Raw genomic sequence first — 17,043 nt, 5'->3', positions numbered from 1 at the left:
AGGCCATAGTGATCAAAACAGCATGGTATTGGCACAAAAAAAGAGATATAGACACCTGGAACCGAATAGAAAACCATGAAATGAAACTAACATCTTACAGTCCCCTAATTTTTGATAAACCAAACAAGAACATACACTGGGGGAAAGAACTCCTATTCAACAAATGGTGGGGGGAGAATTGGATAACCACATGCAAAAGATTGAACCTGGACCTGCATGGTTCTCCTCTCACTAAAATTGATTCAAGATGGATAAAGGACTTAAATTTAAGGCATGAAGCAATAAAAATCCTTGAAGAAACTGTGGGTAAACACTTAAAGTTATTAGACTGGGGAAAGACTTTATAAGGAAGACTTCAGTGGCAATTGCAACAACAACAAAAATAAACAAATGGGACTTAAACTGAATAGCTTCTGTACAGCTGAGGAGATAACAATTAAAGCAAATAGACAACCTTCAGAATGAGAAAAGATATTTGCATATTATCAATTAGACAAAATCTTGATAACTAGGATCTACAGAGAACTCAAATTAATCAACATAAAAAAGCCAACAATCCCTTATATCAATGGGCAAGAGAGATGAATAGAACCTTCTCTAAAGAAGACAGAGGAATGGCTAACAAACATATGGAAACATGCTCATCATCCCTAATTATCAGAGAAATAGAAATCAAAACCACCCTAAGATATCTCCTAACCCCAGTGAGAATGGCCCACATCACAAACATCTCAAAGCTGCAGATGCTAGCATGGATGTGGAGAGAAGGGAACACTTTTACACTACTGGCAGGATTGCAGAGTAATACAACCTTTTTGGAAGGAAGTATGGAGAAACCTCAAAGAACTCAAACTAGACCTCTCCTTTGATCCTGGAATCCCATTAGTGGGCATCTACCCAGGAGGAAAAAAAAAAGTCACTTTATCTTAGGACATTTTCACTAGACTGTTTATCGTAGCTCAATTTATTTATGCCAAACTGTAAAAAAAAACCTAAATGCCCACCCACCCAGGAATAGATTAACAAGCTGTGGTATGAAATACTACTCAGCCACTAAAATGATGGAGACTTTACATCTTTTGTATTAACCTGGATGGAGTTAAAACACATTCTTCCTAGTAAAGCATCACAAGAATGGAGAAGCAAGAATCCAATGTAGTCAATTCTAATATGAGGACAATTGAGGACCTAGTATATGGTGAGGGGTGGGAGAATGGAGGAGTGGAGAGAGGGAAGGAGGGAGGCAGGCAGGGGGGTCATGGTGTGTGACACACCTCTTGGAGGTGGGACACAATTATAAAAGGGACTTTACCTAACAAATGCAATCAGTGTAACCTGGTTCTCTGTACCCTCAATGAATCCTCAACAACAACAACAACAAAAAATATCTGGACATATTTGTGTGTGTCTCCCACTGGGCTCTCTGTCCTACTCCACTGGTCTGTCTGTCTCTCCTCCAGCACCACATTGTCTGGAAACTGTAGCTACACAGCAAGCATTGATACTGGGTAGCGTGATTCCTCCACTATACCCTCCTTTTTAAAGACTGTTTTAGCTATTTTAGAGCTTGTGCCTGCCCATATAAATTTTAGAATAAGCTACCTATGTCTATAAAAAAGTTGTGATTTTGATAAAAATTGTTTCAAACCTATAGATCAATTAGAGTCTTCTGATCCTTAAATGTGGTTTCTTTTATATATATATATTTATTTATTTTTACATATACATGTTTGTTAGGTTTCCATTTTTTGCCTTCACAAAATTAAAGAGGCTTAAAATTTAATAACAATAACAATGTTTAAGATAAGGACTAGAAACAAAAACCTTGTAAAGAACAAATGAACATAAATACATTCAGAAAAGAAATCAGATAATTGCTGCATCGAAATATTAAGCAACAATAATAATAATAGTAATGCAAAGAAAGTAACATTCACATTGTCAAATAACAGTATGTCTATTATAGAATGCTTTGACTCTGAGGTTCAGTATGGAGTCATCAGTTAACTTACTATTTTTTTTTAAGTCTCAAAAAATAGACAACTAATATTTATAAATAAAAGTAAAAGATAATTTCAAAAAATAGATCATGCCAAATCTTATAGACAATAGAAAAAGAAGAAATAATTCAAAATCATTTTACTTGATCTGGGTACACCTGATATTAAAATTGGAGAGAATATATTGCTATGAAGGGGAAATTACAAACATATTTCACTTAGAAATGAGGATGCAATATCCCAAACAACATATTAACAAGTTGAATTAAAAATTAATGTTTAAATAATGTACTTTGGTCAAAATTAAATCCAATTTATGTGAAAATTAGTCACTATTTTCTTTTCTTGTCTTTTTTTTTTTTCCTCTTTTCCTTTCCCTCATCCACTCCCTCCTTCTCTGGTCTCCCCTTTTCCCCATGCCCCACTGTGTCATTAATTGTCATTAATTGTCCTCATATCAAAATTGAATGCATAGGATTCATACTTCTCCATTCCTGTGATACTTCACTAAAATGTGGTTTATCTTTCGATTTATTTATGTCTGCTCTGATATATCAGCATTTTATAATCTGCAGTATATCAATTCTGGAGATGTTTTATATTATTTATACTTATTTAATTTTTTGAAGGAATTGTTTTGTTTTGTTTTTTTTTGCAGTTTTTGGCCGGGGCTGGGTTTGAACCCACCACCTCCGGCATATGGGGCCAGCACTCTACCCCTTTGAGCCACAGGTGCTGCCCTTTTTGAAGGAATTGTATATGGTCTTGTTTTTAGTTTTGGTTTTACGTATAAATTGGTAGTATATAGAAATGCAAGCAATTTTTTGAACAATTTTTTTTAAGAGATAGGGTCTTGCTATGTGGCCCAGACTGGATTTAAACTCCTGGGCTCAAGTGATCCTTCTGCCTCAGCCTCCCAAGTAGCTGGGACTATAGGCATTAGACACCAAAACTGGCTTTAAGCAATTTGTTTTTTGTTTTAATCTTTTACCCTGCACTTTTGCTGAACTCATTAATTGGTACTAGGAAAGGCTTTTGGTACATTTCTTGGAAATATCTGAATAGTCATGTCATTGGCAAATAGGGTTATATTTCTTTCTCCTTTTTAATTTGTGTGCCATTTATTTCCCTTTCTTGCCCTGTTTATCTTCCAGTGCTATGTTAAAAATTTTATGTTAAAACTTTCTGTTCTTGGGCGGCGCCTGTGGCTCAGTCGGTAGGGCGCCGGCCCCATATACCGAGGGTGGCGGGTTCAAACCCAGCCCCGGCCAAACTGCAACCAAAAAATAGCCGGGCGTTGTGGCGGGCGCCTGTGGTCCCAGCTACTCGGGAGGCTGAGGCAAGAGAATCGCTTAAGCCCAGGAGTTGGAGGTTGCTGTGAGCTGTGTGAGGCCACGGCACTCTACCGAGGGCCATAAAGTGAGACTCTGTCTCTACAAAAAAAAAAAAACTTTCTGTTCTTATGTTAAACAGTGGTGAGAGTGGATGTTGGGGCTGTGCTCCTGGTCTCAGAGGGGAGGCTTTCGGTCTTGAGCCCTTATGAATCATGTTAGCTGTTTTGTAGATGATCTTTATTAGTTTGAGGATCTACTTCTAGTTTGGGGGGTAGTTTTAATTACAAGTGGGTGTGGATTCTGTCAAAAGCTTTTCTGCATTAATTGATATGATTATGTATCTGTTGTGTTGATAAGGTGATTATACCAGGTGCTCGCCACAATGCCTGGCTATTTTTTGGTTGCAGCTGTCATTGTTGTTTGGCAGGCCCAGGCTGGATTTGAACCCACCGGCTCAGCTGTATGTGGCTGGTGCCGAGCCAGATGTTTTGTTCTGTTGTAATTTCATTTTCATTCAGTTCTGTGTATTTTAAAATTTCCTTTGTAACTTCCTTTGCAATCCATAGATAATTTTAAAATATGTTATTTAATTTCCAAGCATTTAGAGATTTTCCTGTTGTCATTGTGCTTCTTGAATCTGTGGGTTACGTCTTTTGTCAAATTTGGGAGATTTCAAGCATTCTTTATTCAAACATTTTTCAGCCCCACTCTCTTTTTCTTCTCTTTCTGGGACCTCATAATACAAATGTTGATACTTTCATTATCATCACACAGGTCTGTGACTGTTCTTTTTCTTTCAGTCTTTTTTCTTCCTGATATTGAGTAGTTTGTATTTATTTGTCCTGAAGTTCTCTTATTCCGTCCTCTGCCATCTCCTCTCTGCTTTCACCCCCTACAGCAAGTTTTAATTCAGTTATTATTATTTTTCAGTTCTGTAATTTCATTTTTTTATATGTTTACTTCTTTGCTTAGACTTCCTGTTCTTTCATTTGTTTCAGAAAAACCCATGCGTGATTGCTGAAGTATTTTAAACCCATAATTGATTGATGAAAGCCACTTTAAAATATTAAGCATATAATCCCAGTGTCTGATTCATCTTGGTATTGTTGTCTATTAGTTGTCTTTTTTAATTTATATTTTGGTTTTCTTGGTTCTTGTTGAATGATTTTACTTATTGTAGCACGGACATTTTGGATATTCATTCTCTTGCATGTGGAATCCAGTTGTTCTGGCACCATTTGTTGAGAGGCTGTTCTTTCCCTCATTGAAAGGTCTTAGCACTCTTGCCAAAAGTCAGCTGACTACAGACATATGGTTCTATTTTTAAACTCTCAATTTCATTCCATTTATTCATATGTCTGGCCTTAGGTCAATATGACACAATATTGATTACTCTAGCTTTGTAGTAAATTTTAGTAAGTAGTGTGAACACTTTAACTTTGTTCCTTTTCATTTGCTTTTTAGCTTATCAGAACTTTATGATCAGTCTGTCCACATCTGCAAAAAAGCCAGGGAGGTTTTAAACATTTACTTCTGGTTTCAGTCTGAGAAAGGGCCACAATTATTAGTCTTAAAGGAAATTTGCAAGTACTGAAAAGGAAAAAAAGATGTCATTTCATCCATAATCAAAACACTTTAAGGAAGAGTATAGAGAATCCTTGTTCCGAAGCTTCCTCCTACCAAATATTAATTTTTCCACAGTTTTCTAAGAAGGATTATTTGAGAGAAAACCACTATCTCTGACTCTGAAATGCTTCCTTCTTCAGGCCCGGCTGGAGTCAAAGGCAGCATCGCAGGACCCTGGAGTAGTTCTTAGAGATGGTTGAGCCTCAAGGAACCCTGAGGCTATCCATGAAAGCTGGTGGGCCCTGCTGTGTCCTCACCCCTGGACCCCTGATGAGGTGGCCATGCAGAGACCCAGCAGCCTTGACCAGGAGCACACAGTTGCAGTGAGCCTCATGGGCAGGACCAAGCTACTTTGAACAGGGGACCACAGAGTCCCACCAGGCACAGTAAAGACTTTTGGCAGAAGCCACCTGGCACCTGGATATGAAAGTAAAGACCCAGGAGTAGGAATCAGCCCCAGGAGACAAGCTATAGCCATCCTGTGTGGGCTATTCCTTCATTGCTATGCCACCTGGACAGCAGGAAGCCACAGGGGCTGGGGCCCTCACTGAAGCCCATCCCGACTCCTGCTTCCCCACCAGGCATGTGTGTATCTGAATACATTTCCTCTTCCCTCACAAATGGACTTCACATGTTAGAGGACTGGGATATTTTTCTGGTTCTCACTCTTAGCACAGAATCTAGCTAACCCTAAACACTCAGAAAAGTTGGTTAAAACTGACTCTAGGCCTGGACAAAGCAGAGGGAATGGTCCTGAGGACTTGGCTGGGGCAGTGGAGTGGAAGGCACTGAGATGGCCACACGAAAGCAGACAAGAGAAGAGGGAAAAGCTGGGCCTTATTGGGCAGTGATCAGCTGCAGCACACACCAACATCAGACCCCCCTCAAGCCTCCAGTCAGTATCAATGTCTCACCTATCACTTTAACAACAAAAAGCTATTTGTTTCGAAAATTTAAAAAGATTAAAAGTGCTGATGCATAACGTGGCAAGAGGGACGAGAGTGTGAGGGACACGTGGGCACAACTTTTCTGAGAGACAAACCAGTGTTGGCATCCAGAGCCTTAGTGCTTATAGCTTTTGACTAAATTCAATGTTTTTTCAGAGACTTACTTACCAACTGTCCATTATTGTGGAATTGGGAATATTGACAAATTGGAAACAATCTACCCGGCCAAAAAATAAAAAAGGACACACAGCAGATTTCGACAAATCCATGTAAAAGGGTGTTGCTCAATATAATAGGATATAAAATGATCCCAAATATTTACATGAGTGTGTAAGGGTAGGGATGTGTGTGGTAATTCTGTAACAGACACTGAAAAGAAAAAGCCTTGTCCTAACACATCAGCAGTCATTGCTTCTGAACGGGTAATATTACACAAGATTAAAAAATATACTCCTCTTTATAGTTCTAAGTCTTCTGTGATGAAAGTGTACTACTTTTATAATGAAAGAAAAGGCAATCAAAGGCATTTTTAACTTATATTTGCCATACCTGGAGGTACAACAGATTCTCTCTGCACCTGTCTCCTCCAGACTCATGGCTAGCTTTTTTGACACTGCTCCCTTTTTTATTAAAAGATTTCCTCAGAGGGCAACAGTCTGCCAGGAAGATATTGCCCATGGGCCCCCCTGCATCCCTCTCTGGAAAACCGCAGCTGTGGGGCCAGAGTGCAACTGAGATCTCTCGAGGGCTCTGACCATGCTGGTCAGGGTGGAACTGCAGGTCTAACCACAGGTGCGAAGGTCCCACTGGAGCCCCTACGGAGCCCACACAATCCCCAAGAAAGATGGCTGTGCTGGGCAGCAGGGGCCAGAAGAACATGCTCTCAAACACCCCTTTCTCATAGGCTAAGGAAGCAGAGGTCAAGCAGAGGTGAGTGACAGTGGCTTAAGGCAGAGCTGAGCCAGGAGGGAGTCTCGGACAGCTGGGCCCCGGTTCTGCTCGGGCCGCTCAGATCTAGAGGAGCCACATGGATCTCCACACAGCCATGGGAACCACTGCAGAAGGCAGCTGAATGTTGGGCATCTGTCTGGCATCCTGGACCCTGCAGCGAGGAGGGATGCCATCCCTGGCTCCTGCAGAGGGCAGGGCCCCCACTTGATTGGCCATAAGAACACCAATCAACCTCGTAGGCTTCTTAGAAATGCAATACGTTCTGACTCGAGACAACTTGCCTCTCCTGGTCGTTGCCCACCAGCTCCTACCCACTGCGTTTTTTTGACTCTAGAATTTCTGTTTCTAATTTGGCAAGTGTTAAAGAAGCCAGTGATATATATTTCCAATCTTCTCTCATCTAAAAGATGTCTTTTTTTTTCTTTTGGCAGAAAATAAAAGCAAACTAAATCAAGAAAATTTGTTCACAGAGTTGTCATTTTCTGGGGTGATGGTGAGCCTGCTGGCACGCAGAGTCATGTTGGGTGCCACAAAAGCCCACAGCTCTGCCTCCTTGGCACACCACCATCACACACCAAAGAGGCTGCACAAGGAGACAGGTCCCACCCTGGGACTATAAGCTATCTACGTAACATAATGGCATTAAATTTTAAGTATTTTATTTCACTAAAGCATTTTCACTCCATTGCATTCATTGTTATGATGTTAAATAAAATATAACAATATAAAACTCATCACAGACCTGTCCTTGCTTATCTGCACAGACCCTCCCACCCCAGGGAGAAGGAAATGGGAAGGGAGCCTCCTGCGAAGGTAACAGGCCTGTCTGCCTTGGACCTGTTGCACCTTTGGGAACTGCTGGCTGCTAGGGAGTAGCAATTTGGAGAGACTCCATGTCCCGGCTCAGGGGCCAGAGATGTCCTTGAGGTATGACCCTGAGCTAGGGAAGGAAGATGTGGTGACAGGGACCTGAGTGAGGCTGACCAAGTGCCTGCTTGGGGCAGGTGCAAAGGGCATAGGCAGACTCAGAGCCACTGGTTCTGGCACTGCAGGCAGCAGAGTGGCCAGGCTGGGATGGCCTCCTCCACTGCACCTGCCTCTGAGTACCCCTGCGGTGCCTCCTCCTCCACTGTGCTGTGCTGAGCTCAGAGGAAAGGGAAACTAGCCTTTAGCTGCACGTGGTTTGGGCAGGGCCTGTCCATAATTTTAAGCTCACAGTAAGAAAGACACTTTATGTCAAGAACACACAAAACTAACCAATAATATGGAAAACCCTGATATTTTCTGTTATAGCTTGCTACAAAAATGCCACACAATCCACAAATCAGCATTTTAAAAACTCCCCAAGAGTCACCTAGATAGGTGCTGAGAATCCAAATTCCAGCCCCCCCCCAATCCATCAAGGGGAGCCCCTGGCAGGGGTCTGGGAGCTACCACCTCCCCCAACCAGGGCTGGTGTGGGGGCATCCGCCACAAGACACCAACTTTTTCTACCCGGAGGTGGTACCACTAGAGAGCATGGCCCCCTGAAGCCAGTCCAGCCAGAGGGGCATCTCTCTGCCACACCCAGCCACTGGGCAGGCCGGCTCAGGTACACGTGGATTACAGTGCCTTCTCCACTGCGCTAATGCGCTCAAGAATAAAAACTGCTGCCACATTCAGATAGCCTGAGGGCGTCTGAGTCTCAGCAATCCCATAATTCTAGCCTTTGATTTCATATGCTTAGCACCACCCGAGTCCAATCTAAGATTTAAAATCCATTGCTTGAATATCTGAGAAGGTTAAAAATATCTAAGAAGGTCATTAATTTCTGGGAATTGCTGTGGAGAGCATTAGCAGGGGGCAGGTGTGGACCTTCACAGAGACAGCACAGTTACCTGGTGGGGGGAGCCCTGGGTGGGCATAGGAGCTGCAGAATTAAGAGACACATGTTTCCAGAGGGGTGAGGAGGATGCAGGTTCGCTGGGACCCTGGAGTTTGGGGCGTGTACTGCCTTCACACATGTGTGCACTTTGACTCTGTAAATTCTGTCACATGGTTTTGGCTTCTGTTACTGACTAAAGCTGTAAAGGCTTTGTGCTATTTTTACATTACATTTCAATTAGCCTTTTCTGAACTGACAATCAAATTAAAACATTTTATGTTTTCTTTTTGTGTTAATGTCCTATTGATTTCTCTTTTTATGATGCAAGTTTCTCCTCTGAAGCAAGACATAATTAAGTCCAGCCTTCTCACTTGAGGGGGGACAAGCAAAGCCACAAGCGAGACCTGTCCCACATCTCAGGGCCAGTGAGGCCAGTCATCAGCATAGTTGTACGGTGGGATGTCGTGTTGGCTCACGGGGTGTCTTAGTGACAGGGATCTCCTAGTAGCAGTGTCTTCACTGCTGGCTAATCATGGTCTCACCTGTTAGGTGGAGAGGTAGAACCAGCCAGCAACTTCACTGGTCTGGGCATCCTTCCTAGCACCACCACCCCCCACCTTCCAGAGAGCTATTATTATTATTTTTTTCTTTGAGACAGTGTCTCATTTTGTCACCCTTGGTAGAGTGCTGTGATGTCACAGCTCACAACAACCTCAAACTCTTGGGCTCAAGTGATTCTCTTGATGCAGCCTTCCAAGTAGCTGGGACTATAGGCACCTGCCACAATGCCTGGCTATTTTTTGTTGTTGCAGTTGTTGTTTTTTAGCTGGCCCAGGCTGGGTTCGAACCCACAGCCTCAGGGTATGGACTGGCACCCTTACCCACCGAGATACAGGTGCCGCTGATCTATTCTATTCTTTTTTTTTTTGAGACAGCATCTCACTTTGTCATCCTTGATAGAGTGCCGTTGCACCACAGCTCACAGCAACCTCGAACTCTTGGGCTTAAGAGATTCTCTTGCCTCAGCTTACCAAGTAGCTGGGACTATAGGCGCTCGCCACAATGCCCGGCTATTTTTTGGTTGTACTCTGTTTCCCCAAAAATAAGACAGTGTCTTATTTTAAGGTGTGCTCCCAAAGATGTGCTAGGTCTTATTTTCAGGGGACGTCTTATCTTTCCTGTAAGTAGGTCTTATTTTCGGAGGATATCTTATTTTTGGGGAAACAGGGTAGTTGTCATTGTTGTTTGCCTGGCCCGGGCTGGATTCGAACCTTCCAGCTCCAGTGTATGTGGCTGGCACCCTAGCCGCTGAGCTACAGGTGCTGAGCATACTCAGGTTTATTCTTCTTTTTTTTTTTTTTTAATTTTTAATTTCAGCTTGCTTGTTCATTCTTCTTCGTTTGAGGTACTTTTTTTGTTGTTGTGCATTTTCTTCTTCCTCTGGCAGTGCTCTTTCCCGTTGCCTCCCCAGTAGCTGGGATTACAGACGCCCACCACAACGTCAGGCTCTCTGATGTTAGTAGAGACGGGGTCTTACTCTGGCTCACTGCTGCTCATACTGGTCGAACCTCTGAGCTCAGGCAATCCACCCGCTTTGCCTCCCACAGCACTGGGACTACAGGCATGAGCCACCACACCCGGCCCTCAGGTTTATTCTTATAAACCAATCTGCTCTGTGGTAAGTGGAGCCCAGAAAAATCTGCAGGTGCCCACAGGTAATGCCGGATGGCTCCAGGTAGAAGAATCAGCTCACCCTCCTGTTTGCCTTGGCTCCATCTGGAGGAGGACCTGCTGAAATTCCTCCAGAAAGCTGTTGGGCTGTGGAAGAGATGTGGTTATTCTTCTTTGATGCCAGGAAGGGCCCTGCGGGGCTCCCAGACTCAAACGTGCACAAGCATTACTTGTCACGGGTAGGCTCTGGTCCAAGTGATCTTGGTGGGCTGGTCCAGCTGGTCTGGGTGGGGCCTGAGAGCCTGCATCCCAACCAGGCGGGCTTCTGGGTGCTGTGAGGTGGCTAGGCTTCTCAAGGGTGGGGGACACTGTGGTTCCTTTGCTCACCACAGGATGCCCTGCACAGAGCTTTGGCCCTAAAATGTCTCCATTCCTCAGACACTGGTGGCCTCTGAGGACCCACCCTTCTCTGCCAGCTCCCTGCACCCTCCTTTTCCCATCCCCCAGCCCATCTGTGCCCTCCTTCACCCCCACATGCCTGTGGGGGCTGCAGAGCTGGGTGCCCTCCTCCTTCAAGCAGCCCTTGCTCCTCCTGCCCCTCCTGATGCCTGTGTCAGACCCACTTCTTCCAGACAACCAGCCCTAATGCCTGACAGAAGTAGGATGAGGCTGTACTGATCCCCACCGCCAGGTCCTCCCCAGACACCCAGAACCCAACATTTTACCATTTCCTACCAACTTCTGTGTTCAACATGACCTATTAATTTGGCACCTGTACCTGTAATTATGATTTCGGAGCTCCCAGCCATACGCTGGGGAAAGACTCTTAATTATGACTTGAATGATTAATCAACCACCACGTATTTCCTAAGCATCTGGCACATGCAGGACTTGCCCAGAGCAGAGAAGGAAAAGCGCACAGCCTCCCGCATCTGTGCTGGAAAAGAACCTACTTCTTTCCTTTTCTCCCTTTGCCTGCAAAAACATCAATTTTTCTTAAATTACGGAAATTTCAAGATATTAAAAATAAAACTCTTGCAAAGTGGCACATATAAATTGGCCCTGGCCTTAGAAAGAGTCCGAAAGCTGTCCCCACAACCTCTCCCCAGTTAGGGCACAGACAACCCTTAGCGTTCTTGTGACTGGTAAGAAACAGGTGCGCATAGCCATCGGGTCTTCATCCCCAAATGTGCCACAATGCCCTCCCCATTAGCAGTTTAGAAGTCCCCCGAGCGATTCTATCCACTGACCGACCAGGAATACGAGGGAGCCAGCTGCCCCCCTGCTCAATCACAGGAGACAGGAGATGGGCGGCAGAGCCCCTTCCCCGATCTTGTCTGGAGTCTGTGGCACAAACATTGCTGACCAGAGTCTCCTGGCCCCTGAGGGGCTGCGTAGCTGAGCGGTTTGGTAGCAGCTGCCCCTGGGCGGGCCGAGGAGGGCACTCACCTCACCCCTTAAGCGCTCGGAGAACCGGCCGGTTGCTCCAAACACCTGCCCTGAGCGGACACCCCCTGGTGGTCGCAGCCAGAGGAAAGCGGAGGAGGAGGCAGGAAGGAGGATTTGTCCGGACTCTCAAGGCAGCCGGGTCCTTCGGAGCCCAAGGCAAGCTCTGGGCAGGGTTTGGGGAGGGGTGGCAAAGCGGTCCTGAGCCACAGACCTCAAATGCTACCCTGCTTTGTGACTTGGAGGGGACGGGGCGGGCTGGAGGGGCTCAGCTGGTCACCCCAAGCCGCCGGGAGCCCACGCGCAAGGACGCCTGGGTCTTCGGGGACTCAAGGGCTTGGAGGAGCATTTGGGCAGTGGAGAGCATTCGGGCAGGGGAGAGCCCACCCCACCATAGAGGACGACCCTCTGTCCTTGCTCTCCAGGGCCACTAACCGGACCGCGTTCCCAGCCCCCCTCTTGACTCAGCCTGGCAAGCGAAGGTGGGCGCCCCGTGCCGGCTGGGGCGGGAGGGCGCAGGACGTGCGCTTGCTATCCGAGTTCGCAAGACTCGCGGCTGCCGGAGCGGCCCCTTTCCCCACATAGGGCCGGGGCTGGCTTGTGAAGGCAAGGATGGGAGAGCAGTTGTGCGCGCGCCTGTGTAGACGGGTGGCAGTGGGGGCGGCAGAGGCCCCGAAAGGGCAGCAGCTTGCCTAGGATGCGCCTGCATCTCACCCCCTCTCCCCGAGAGCCCCGGTCCTCCCCAGAGACCCCTAGTTGCAGACACCGCCTTCCGCCCTTCCCTCTTCTCACCCGGGCTGCGGAAGGACCCTCGCGCACGGACGGGGCTGCAGCGGGCAGCGGGGTATGGCAGCAGGACCCCCATCTGCGCGCCAGTGCGGTGGGGACCCGGAGCGCGGCGGGGGCGGCTCCCAGCACAGCCCCGCCCCGGCCCCGCGGCCCGAGGGGGGCGCTTCAGACATCCCTTCCGACTCCCCTCCGCCCGCACCGTCACGCAGCCCGAAGCTGTGCACACTGCTCTGCAATCTCCGCTCAGGCCCCAGGAGACCTCAGTCTGGACGCCTTGGCTCCCAGACCCCAGAGCGCGCGCAACTTCACTTGGGGGAGGCACTGCTCGCTCACCGCTTTGCTGGGCCGGAGCCCGAAATCTGCGGAGCCCTCGGCCCAGGACTCAGGCACCGACCAGCGCGCTGCACCCTCCCCCTACCCATCCCACCGTGGACTGGCCTTTGGGGCCGCGGCGCCAACCCAGGGCAAGCACACCCCCGCGGAGCAGGGGGCCTTGCACTTTCACTGGAGGCAGAGCCCTTGGCTGTAAAGCCCCGGGCCCCACTCTGCACGTGGTGCCCTCACATTTACACAGTTGCACACTCATGATCACATGGTCATGTTCGTGCGCTTGCACGCTCGTGCAACTCATACTCTCATTGTCACTAGACTCACACAGGGGCACACTCACACAGACACCCGCAGGGGCACACTCACAGACTCACATACGCTCACAAGGGGTGCACACAGACTCACTTGCACACAGGGCACATTCACACACAGACTCACACCTGCAAGGAGCAGATTCGTGCACAGAATGACACACACCTTCAAGGAGCACACTCACACGTAGACTCACACCTGCATGGGGCACAGAGGGACTCACACACACACATCTGTATAAGCCACCCACACACATACACACCTGCATGGGGCACACTCACATGCAGACTCCCACACACACCTGCATAAGGCACCCCCCCACCTGCATCGGGCATACTCACACGCAGACTCACACCTGCATGGGGCGCGCGCGCGCGCACACACACACACACACACATCTTCATAGGGCACCACACACACACAGCTGCATGGGGCACACACACAGACTCACACACACACACCTGCATAAGGCACCCCCCCGCATCAGGCATACTCACACGCAGACTCACACCTGCATGGGGCACGTGCACACACACACACACACACATCTTCATAGGGCACCACACAGACACACCTGCATGGGGCGCACACACAGACTCACACACACACACCTGTGCATGGGGCACACTCACACGCAGACTCATATTCAGACACACAGACATGATCACACACTCACAGAGTCACAGACTGTGGTCTCTCCCCATGATCACACCTGAAGTCAACTTTGGGTGAAGTGGGAGAAGTGAGGATCCTGAAGCAAATCCAAGGCCACAGGGACCTGGCCAAGACTCCAGAAGGACAGCGCTGTGTGTGTTTGAGTCACTCCTCCTGGGGCTGATCCCCAGGAGATCACGGATGCTTGTGTGTGGTGATCTTGGATGACGGCAGCGGGGCCTCTGGTGAGGTGGGAGTTCTGTCATTTGCATCCGCCAGAAGGAAATGTTCCTTCAGCGCCAGCCCGGAGTGCAGGCCTTGGAAAGGAGGTTCTCTCTCCATGGAAACATTTGTTGAATTTGGAGCATGAGATGCCTGGCACCACTATCCCCCAAAGGGCAGGAGACTGTTCTGGATTTCAGGGGTTGTGTTGCTAACGGCATCTTCTAGGGCAGAACAGAATCTGCCTGCCAGGGGCATGTGCTCCCTGGACCCATGGGTCATTTGTAGCTGCAGGAGGCAGAACCAACCAGGAATCCATTTAGCACGGATGCCCTCCTTAAAAAGCACTCAGTAAAAGGGAGTAGATAAACTAGATAACTCATGGCAGCCTTGGTCTGCCATCTAAGTCATGAGTATAGCCCAAACAGCCTCTGGCTGGACACTGACCAGCCTCTACTCTGCCTCCCTCTTGTTGGCTATCTATCAGCTTGACATGTTTCCATTTAGCTAGGGAGAGCAGCAGTGGAGACACAGTCAAATGCCTTTCTAAAGTGATCAATTATCATTAACCAGACATCTGCCAGTAAACTTGCCAACTTTACCAAAAAAGACAAGTGTGTTTTAATCTGTTCTGTTTAATAAGACCTTTTAGTATCGGGCTAATATTCACCACTCTGGGAGATCAGTTCAGTGTGAGCATTGGACCTGCAGGTGCAAAGTCTCCCTTAACTCCTTTGACTAGACTCCCAACGCTCAGTCTTCTTGTCTGAGGAGGTCCATTACTGTTTGGCTAATTAGATGGGTTGATACTAGGATGTGTCTGGCCTAATTAACAATTATGATCATTATTTTAGGTGCTTACAAAACACTTAATACTATAGAATGTCTCTGGAATGTGTTAGAACATGAATTATGTCCGCAAGCTGAGACAGCTGCAAGCTGAAACAGGGGCCTGGGCAGTGCTTCAAGGGACACTCAGTCCAGCATCCTGCCCAGGACCAGGGGCATCTGCAGAGCACATGGCAGGACACACCTGTTGATCAATGGGGCATTTCCTATAATCTGTTCTGTCTCTCTGTTGTCAAGTCCGTCCAGTGTCTCAGAGATGGGCAGCCCACACGTGTGTATATTTTTCTAAGGCCCTTCATTCTCCTCCTGGCCTGAGCCTCATTCCCTTTTATTGGTTTCATTGCTTGCCCTCTGAACTGCTAAGTGTTTCATTCTATATTTCTTCTGATTGTTTTTTATTTTTTATTTTTTTTGGGGGGGTCTTCCGGTAGAGACTGGAAAACCTGCTAGAAAATTCTAAAAGAGCTATAACACTTCTTCTTCTGATTGTTGTTGAAATCAAAGTTAAGTGATTATACCTTCTGGCAGCCAAGGCGTGGGACTGGCACTGCAGGAATCTTGTGAAGGGGTCTCGAGGACCTGTGAGGGCATCCAGGAGGACAGCAGGCTGGACACAGGGGACAGAAGATGGCAGCGGTCACCCAGTGCACAGTTCTTCCTTACTGCTGCTTCTGAGTGATGGAAACGCAGGCTTAGCTTGTGCATTTGCCCTTTTGTGTGGCTTCTATTCAATGTTTCAAAATTTTTTTTGTCTGTCATATGGGCTCATAATATGAAATTTGTAAACTTTTTGTGAAAAAGGAGAAAGTAATAAATTATCTGTAATTCCATCTTTATTATTCAAAATTTATCACTGTTAAGATTTGGGCACCAAAACACTCTGGTCATTTTTTATGTAAAAATAATTTTTTGCTTGTTTCTATGCAAACTAGCATCCCAAGACATACTTTTTCACCACTTACAGGAAATGAACATTTTCAGTGTTTTCCAGTCTCCAACATAATTTTCAATGATGTTTAAATAGAGTTCCATTGTGTGGAAAGTAGCATACTTTAAGTACAACTCTGATATTTGACGCTGATATTTCTCCAGGTTTTCACCATCATAACAGGCTGCCATAAATATCCTCGTACATCTATCTTGACTTGCTTTCTTGGCGGTAGTAATATAAATCTGACTGAGCTCTTAATACTATAAGTGGGAAGTCATCGTGATTGAAAATTCATTTCTTCTATGAGCTGTGATGCCACGGCACTCTACCCAGGGTGACAGCTTGAGACTCTGTCTCAAAAAAAAAAAAAAAGCGAAAATTCATTTCTTTGAAGAAGTAGCAAGCTTGAAGGTTCATTTACTTATTAATTTTAGTAGATGCTAAACCTCTCAGGCAGGGGTATATTTTATTTTTGCATCCTTGGTCTTTAGCGTAGGGACTGGCACTTCAGCTTGTGGCTAGTAAACGTTACTGAATATATCAATAGAAAGTTAATGTGTGTCAAATTACTTTCTTTACTAATATTTTCTGCATTATGTCTGGAAGTAATTTGCTTCTAGAGATTTAATTCTAATTTCCATTTCTTGGCTACTTTTTGAAACAAGTTGGTGCCCCCCATCCTTTTATTCATGTGGAATTCAGACTCTGCAGAACTCACCCACATGAGGCACGCAGCGGGTGACCCTGGAGTGTTCATGCAGTGTGTGACTGTCTGCTTTGAACACTTTCACCACCCCATAAAGAAGCCCTGTGTCCTCTGGTATCTCCTCCCCACCAACCCCCAGAAGCCTCAAGTCTGCTTTGCACCCATCCATCCCGGTCATAGTTTGTGGGTGTTACATTTCAGAGACACCAGCACCTCCTCCTTCCTCTCTGTAATGGCTGAAGAATTCTTGGGCGTCTGCCTGGCTCATGGACTTTTGCCCTCCTGTCAGGCACTCCAGTTTGTCTGCCTGGTTCTAAGCTTTCTTTTTCTCTCTTTGCTGTTCTGACACCATCGCTCTGAGTGCTGAGGCAGACAGACCTGTGCACGCCAGCCTTGGCCTGGCTGGGTTGG

The 17,043-nt window shown here is 46.6% G+C and overlaps 1 protein-coding gene and 1 non-coding gene across 3 annotated transcripts in view; both read right to left on the bottom strand.

The window, feature by feature from the left end:
• Positions 1-14,032, bottom strand: part of KCNG2 (potassium voltage-gated channel modifier subfamily G member 2) — a 48,374-nt gene extending 34,342 nt beyond the window's left edge. The window contains exon 1 of one of the 2 annotated variants that reach the window (XM_053571230.1): positions 13,983-14,032. The gene's annotated coding sequence lies outside the window, so the exon portion shown is untranslated. Of the gene's footprint in view, positions 1-12,631; positions 12,743-13,982 lie in introns of those variants that run through there. The other variant, XM_053571229.1, reaches the window with a different exon arrangement.
• A 1,378-nt stretch (positions 14,033-15,410) lies between these two features.
• LOC128572180 (U7 small nuclear RNA) lies at positions 15,411-15,471 on the bottom strand. Its single transcript, XR_008376090.1, has one exon. It is a non-coding gene; the product is annotated as a U7 small nuclear RNA (small nuclear RNA).
• Between the last annotated feature and the right edge of the window lie 1,572 nt (positions 15,472-17,043).

This window comes from Nycticebus coucang, chromosome 19, assembly GCF_027406575.1.
Source record: "Nycticebus coucang isolate mNycCou1 chromosome 19, mNycCou1.pri, whole genome shotgun sequence".
In the NCBI taxonomy this organism is placed as follows: Eukaryota; Metazoa; Chordata; class Mammalia; order Primates; family Lorisidae; genus Nycticebus; species Nycticebus coucang.
Note: the sequence above shows the minus strand (reverse complement) of the source record. Positions and strands in the feature narration are given on the sequence as shown.